This window comes from Trichoplusia ni, chromosome 10 (assembly GCF_003590095.1).
Source record: "Trichoplusia ni isolate ovarian cell line Hi5 chromosome 10, tn1, whole genome shotgun sequence".
Classification (NCBI taxonomy): domain Eukaryota; kingdom Metazoa; phylum Arthropoda; class Insecta; order Lepidoptera; family Noctuidae; genus Trichoplusia; species Trichoplusia ni.
The window spans coordinates 5,249,190-5,257,007 of NC_039487.1; the positions used below are offsets into that span (position 1 = coordinate 5,249,190).

Sequence of the window (7,818 nt, forward strand, 5' to 3'; positions counted from 1 at the left end):
TTTTGTAGTTATAAATCAACATTTAGTAATTGTATCAATAGTTTTCTTTATATTATAATTATAGTGACTTGGCAATGAGCACAAATTAAAAGCTGCTTGATGCCTGGAATTATGTGCAAATGTTACTGACGAGACCAGTGATCAGATTATTTGTTATGTGTGAATCATGATGGTCACTACCGACTACTTGCTCCAATACAATAATTAAGAATACCTTACGGGCCATCGCTTTATGAAAGTAAATGAATCGAGAGTACACTAAGACTGACTGCCGTTGCCGAAATTCGGTTGGGACGACACGGATAAACCAAAAGAAAATTAATTTTGTGATATTAATGTTTACGCATGCGGTGTGTGTAACTTTCAACTCCTACAAATATGCCGTTTTATTTGTTTCTTCTTGTGCTCATTGCCAAGTCACTATAATTATAATATAAAGAAAACTATTGATACAATTACTAAATGTTGATTTATAACTACAAAATATTTTGAATAGGACTTGGCTTCTATGAGATCTCAAAACTTTTTACGATGGAAAGACTGCATCGAGAGACTTGGCATTTTTTTACATTTAATGTTTTTGGTGGGATTCTATATTACTACTTTTTACTTCTATATTTATCTATATCTCTTGTGTAACATAAAAATATACATGATATAGTTAGGTGCACTGTGTTTAACATAATTTAAACTCAAGAAGATTCGTCATAAAGTTATATTTTCGGGGACATTAGAATCGACCCCTATCATTACCGAGTGTAGCGAAAATCGATACATATTTCACACAAAAATAAAACACTTGAAACATATAATCAAAATAAATACACTCACCATTATAACAAAAAACACAAACAAAGCCCGCCCTTATATTTTGATTGTAAAGGGACTACGATATTAATACTGGTACCTATATCTGGAATGGTAGAAATAATCAGTCGAGCGAACGTATTCCCACGGGTTTGGGTCGAATGATTGTGCAGTTACGTGGTAGGGGGTGCTAAATATAAACGAAAATCGTTACCACACGTTTTAGAGTTACACTAGCGACTCGCCCCGCTTCGCACGGGAGCAGTGCTAATATACGCGACAGAATTTCTTTAACGTTCTTTATTTTGATAAGGATTCATACCATCGCTGCGTCGTAATGAAAAAACTTTGGAATAAACGTTTTTAATTTGAAAATTGTATACTTGTCGTATTTATTTTTATAAGGATAACCATCTCAACAAAAACAGCTTCGCAAAGAAGTTCAAATCGATTATTAGAAAATTGTTACCACACGTTATAGAGATACATATGATTCTTATGAGAACGAAATAGTGATAGTTTTAATAAGTCACTGGGTTCTGTGACAATTAATGTGTGAAAATTAATAGTTGTATGTGAAATGCAAGGGTCAGTAACGGTTGTAAATGTCTAAGTTAAGATTCTGATTTGAATTTAATTTAATTTTGTGTAGGAAAAGTGTACTGAAAAATACGTCATTGAAATAAAAGCAATTTATAACAAAACCTTGATGGGAAATATTGGAATTACGTAAATGTCTAAACGCGCAGCAAATAATATTTTATTTACTTCTATTTTTTACTTTCTCGTGCTACCCTTAAAACCGACATAAAACTAGTTTTACCCCCGACCTTGACTGTCTTGTTACCATAAACAAGGTGACATTGGAATTGCAATAGGAATTGTATTAGCAATGATATAACCTTTTCCCATAAACAATTTCTCAATGCTATGAAAACTAAATGTAAATAGAACAAAATAGTAAATTCTTTTGTTTTGCGCACAAAGTCTAACCTTTAGAGAAACATTGAAGGACCACTTATCTTGTAGAGGTCAATCTGAGACCCTTGACATAAGGTAGACGTAACAGATTATATAGAAAAATAGGATGTGTAAATATTACGTAGAATGGATTCTATGTAAGTTTTTCCCATTGTGTTGCATGTTTAGAGAAGTAAGACACTGTAAAAAAATATATGTATTTTCTTGATTTTTCCCCTTTTGCTGCTTTATCTGAAAAGCATGATAAAGAGTTATTCCTTTTATAAATTAAAACAGGAAAAAATTAAGACTGACATTTCCTTATAAATCTCTCATCGTAATTAAGTACCATCAAAAAAGGACCTGACAATACAAAATTAATTAACAGTAACAAAATTCAAGGAAACACACGTAAGATGATTCCGCGAATCAATAACTCACAAAGGAAGAAGATAAAAAGGTACCAGTACCTAAATCAAAGTAAAGCCTCGCTCGACTAAGCACAAGTACTGCGTAGGTTGGTGAACACCTCACGCAACGGTTCCAATGTACTTGGCACACTTCCAGCCGTCCGAGCCTTTGTCTGTCCGTCTGTCTGGGCCTTTGTTTTGGTTATGAGGACACCCTCCCACGTGCCTGCAGTGCATGTTACTCATAAACGTATCATGTATTTATTTACCGCGTCATGGGAACTCGACTTACAAAGCTAATTGATGTCTCACGATTTCAACCTCAATTCTTAAATACAAAGTTCGTTGAAGCTTTAATAGTATCAGTAAGTACATCGCTGTCAACAAAGTAATCAATTGCTGCTTAGCTTGTCTGACAACTTCTGAAACTACACAAAATGCGATGACGTGGCGCAACCAAAGGCAAATCAAGTTGAGGCAACGCTGTGTCGTGGCCGCTTTGTCATGCTAATTTGTAACCGGATCACTCCGCGCTTGACTCCATCAAATACCTGTTGATCCCTACTCCAGAACACGCCGTGAAAAACTCCATTTTGTGTGTAGAATATTTATAGATTCACTCAAAGATAAGAGCCGTATCATGGTAAAAGGATCGTGAAGAGCGAACGGAGCAGTATACTCAGTATAGAGGGTTTCTCGGGATTACAACGATTTAATTTACTGCCGCTTGTTACACCGGCACCCTCCGGCAACTAATTACTTTACGCTTACATTATACTACATAACTCCTAACGTTGCATTTGATTCTGTTAATGCTATTACGTCAGTCTGAACATTTGCAATGTTAATGCCTCATATACCGTAGTGAACACACAGGTCTGAAATCAACTATTCACCGCTTAGAGTACAACTTTTTAATGCGACTTGAGCATACTCGAGTTGAGGTGAAATTTATATGACTTTACTTTTCCGATTTGCAAGCTAAAGCTCAGAGGTGGTTCCATTAAAGTAATTTAGAATTTGGCACGTATCGTTGGTTTCCCTGAAACCACCGACCCTCGCAGATGAAACTTTGGGGGTACACGGAGCGTATCGATCGGGAATTTGTAGAAGGGCGTAACTTCCTGGACATTAGTCAGTCGGCTCCAGTCAGTCGCTCCTGGCTCTCTGTGAGTCTAGTGGGCCCTCCGACAGATCAGTCTAGACGCATTGTTATTCACCACACCTCGCCTTTAGGGCGTTAGCGCTCAGACAATTTATGATTTACGTTATAAGAAATGTCTGCGAAAGTTTTCAATAAAGCCATTTTGTTGGGCTGTTTTATTTGATTTTGTGAACACAATAACAATGTCAAATATTACGAAGATTAGAAATTTTATTACGTTTAGCATTGTCTGTGACTGGGTGCTGTCTGTTCGTTGCTCAATATAAATGAAATTGGTTATTGTTGTCTCCTAGGGGTTTTTGTTCGCCAACCAGTACGTGCTTAGCTTGAGCTTTTTGTGTTGAAATACGTGTATTTACTTGTTATTATTATGGCCATTCACTAAACATCTTTTGTGGTTACGCATCATAAAGTTTAGAAGATTCCTCTTTTGATTTTGACGCTTTTTCTTTTGAATAGCCTAGTGGTTGAGGTCACCAAGCCAAGCCCACTGTGCGTGTCGTGTCGCGGGTTCGATCCCCGCTTTTTGTGAGAGTCATTGTGCATGTGATTTTTATGTTTGTGAAATACCCCGCGACACAAGGAATTAAGTTACTTACAGCGGAAGTAGTTTAAAAAAAAATCATGTGTTTTTGAGATTGTTAAACCTGTTGCAAAAACAGTGTATGTGTTACTTAATCTGAAAATCATTCCCAAAACTTCTAATAACAGTTTATTCTTTCATTTGTCGTTGTAAGGGTCAACGTAAACGAACGTTTAGTGACTAACGTCAAACATTTATATTATAAAGCAGGGATTGTCTGAAGTAGTAACGCCGGTAGACGCGCCGGCTCCGACACCAAGGTCGGACAGTCACGATATTATATATGAATAGTTTTATGATGGTGACTCAAGTTTACTTCTTTGTCTACGTAACCTAAAAGTATATCTATTTTTGGTCCTTCAGGAAAAGTTGGTAGCTTCTGAAAATCTTCCACCGTGTGCGGTTAAAGTCAAAGCTAAATACCTACAGGTATTTAACATTTTCTTTTTGAAATACATTTTTGTGTGTAACAATGTTTTTATTTTATCTTTTATTATCTTGTCTTGTCTTTCAGTCTGTTTGTGTCCTTTTAAAATGATCCTTAGTGAAACTTCTTAGCTAAGAGAGATCATTTGATGATTTGGAAAAAAGCTGAACTCGGAAATATCTTTTACCCTCATCATTATTAATTCACTATTTTTCCTTTTATTTTAAATGTCATACTAATACCATTAGGAATTTATTAAATTACTTATACAGATAGTAAGAATACTATTTCAAAGTTTAATTCTGACTTCTGAATTCTGATCTTGGTATTGCCATATAAAACGTTTCTATAAAGTCCAAAGACAAATGACAATAGATCCTAATCTCTTCATATTTAAAGTTGTCGCATTGACCTTCATCTTTGCGTAAAAGTCACCAACATACATCACATACGGCATTTAAACATTAAATGGTCCAATGGGAGTATGTTAAACAATCTGTTTTACATTTTATTATACCAGTATTGTAATAATATTGTTGCTAGGAAATGTTACACGCTCAATATGCTCATTTTTTAATACAGAATATGTCGTCGATGCGAGATGCCCCATTAATTCAGAAATAAATACTCTGTAAAGCTATGTAATTGTGGAAAATTCGGTAACTGTTTTCTATAAAAATTTAAAGCGAATAAATAATAATGAATTGATATTACTACTTCTGATCGAATTAGGTAGTTGATTCGCCTGCAAACAATGTATCTGCAAAAATCTTCGTAACACATAAAAATTACAACATTAGTGCTCGTCTTAATGCCTCTTATAATGACCTTACGTTAACTCCATAATACTTCTTTATTCACTTTGTGTATCGTTCTGTTAATACCTGATACTCACCAACAGCATAATTATGAGATCAATCTTGAATCGATAATAAATTATAATTTATTCACAATAATAAAACACGATGTATAAGAAATGATTTATTTACATTTACTTTTATGGAAATACTAAACACTGGAGTATGACATAATTATGTATGTTTAACTTGAATGTTTGTTATTATATTTAAAAGTTTATAAATATACTTCAAAAGATTAATATCCAAGTATGAAATCAACATTATACAATACTTGTCATTTTGATCAGATTCCGTAATTAGATCTAACATTTTTCCACATATATCGATTATATATTTTTTTTCGATCTATCTGCATCTTGTTTGCTGGTCTTCCATGATTAGTTTATTAACTAGCATTGGTATCGTTCAACCACATCTGGAAAATTAAAACTATGCTTAGTGATTATATAACAGAGTAATTTAATTACCCGCTTGACTTAAAACGCATTTCATTATTAATTAGAACAGCTTTGTTTTATCCAGGTGACAAATGCATAAAAACGAATTAATCATAGCCGTAACTTAAATCCATACTTAAAAGTTTAACTCCACGTAAATTACACGTTTGAGTGACAGAATAATTAATTTACTTAAATAAATGACAATTGCGATCCGGTCAAGAGCGAGTAACACTTGCTCACAAAGAGTTCCAAAAATTATTGTAAACTATGTTTCTTTTATCTGTATCTATACTCTATACTAATATAAAAGGTGAAGAGTTAGTTTGTTTGTTTGAACGCGCTAGTCTCAGGAACTACTGGTTCAAATTGAAAAAAGTCATCGGGGAAGGTTTTACTCTGTATGCCATCACGCTGCGACTAATAGGAGCGAAGATACAATGGAAAAAGTGAAAAAAACAGGCAAAATTATTGATTATCGAGGGATTCCACTCAAAAATTCCAAACTTATATCTTTAACCACGCGGACGAAGTCGCGGGCAACAGCTAGTTAATTATGTACCACATTAATAGTTGTTGTCATAGCAACAACATAAGTAAATAATTAACATGACAACTGTCTAACTATTATGGTTCATGGGAGATGGTCTGATCACAGGAGACAAGACAGCATATATTGTTCCTTAACCCTTTATTATACAGAAAAACAATAAATATAATATTAATGTTTATTTTTTTATTGTCCACAGGTAATTTCGGTTGTTTAAGGAGACGGCAGGCAAAGGTGAAGGATACTTTGGCTGTAATGTGCATTCACGTCGAGGGCAGGTGTTAAACTACCGTATTTTATGTATTCTCGGTAATTTGTGAGATATAAATTGTACTTTAATTTATTTGTGAAGGTCTGATTGTTATTGTAGATGAAGGTTTTATAAAAAACGATCGTGCCTTCATGTGCCAATTCTTAGCTGTTCTTTAGATTATCTTGTATTTGCGTATGAGTAATTTCTTGAATTTTGATTTTTTTAATTAAGTACCTATTTTGAATTTTTATGTAGATTGAAAATGGTAAAAGTTTGTGCAATGCGTGAAGACGAATGAATTAAATGAATGTAAGATATATCCCGTCAATAATTGACACATTTTTTAAGAAAGCACCATAAACATGGTAAACACACCATAAATGTTTTTATGTGAACAAAATATTAAGTAAAGAATATCTTCAACAGATCTTAATTAGACTCCCGACATTAAAGTCTTAAAACATGAAAGCAAGCTTAAGTCGTCTACTTTCAAAATTATGCACATCAAAATTCTGCCTCTGATTAACACACAAAGCTAATTTATATTGAATTAAGTCAATCTTTAATGGAATTAATGAGCAATTATGCTAATTTTGTTATTAAGATAACTTGTTTTCATTATTAATGGTAACAACATTTTTTTTTTTTTCAAAACTGAGTGACAGAGCCGCTGGATTTTGATTGTCTTTTAGAATTACAGAACATACCCTTGGTCCTAGGATACGAACTAAAAAATATGGTATGTAAAATTAACGTCATATCGAACATTTACGATATAATCGATGTTTATACTGAAAAAACAATCATTCATAATGAAAAAGAAACATGGTCAATTTGGCCACAATTTTCTGAGCCTTTTCAACTTTACAGTGTAATTCACCCCTATACAAACATTACACAACTATCTTCACACAAAGAAACCGAATGTCAGTCACATAAATAACGTTTACCAGCGTTTACCGAAATCGAACACAATTTGAAACATGGAAAGTCGATTTAAATAAACGGCAGTGCGAATGAAAAATACACCAATTAATATATTCCAAATTCAATTTTTAATGAAAAATTACGTAACGAACCGAAACGGTTTGAAAACGAACATGGACTTACGTTGACACATTGGCTGTAATAAAAAGCAAAGGTTTTTAACTTTACAGCTTATAATGTTACCTGTATTAGGTGAATTATGACTTTCATACCTTTTTTAGACGTTGAAATTTCATAAAATTATTGAATGATGTCAACGTGAACGTAATTTTGTGGGAAAATTCCATTTTTTTATGTCTTACGTCCAATTAAGTTTAAAAAAAACCGTGACAGGTGTTGCTACGTACAAGTACAAATTAGGGCCTTATGGATAGGCATT

The 7,818-nt window shown here is 33.5% G+C and overlaps 1 long non-coding RNA gene across 1 annotated transcript in view; it reads left to right on the top strand.

The window, feature by feature from the left end:
• Positions 1-6,771, top strand: part of LOC113497975 — a 29,307-nt gene extending 22,536 nt beyond the window's left edge. The window contains exon 2 of the long non-coding RNA XR_003400943.1: positions 6,399-6,771. This is a non-coding gene — a long non-coding RNA (uncharacterized LOC113497975). The remainder of the gene's footprint in view (positions 1-6,398) is intronic.
• The last annotated feature ends 1,047 nt before the right edge of the window (positions 6,772-7,818 follow it).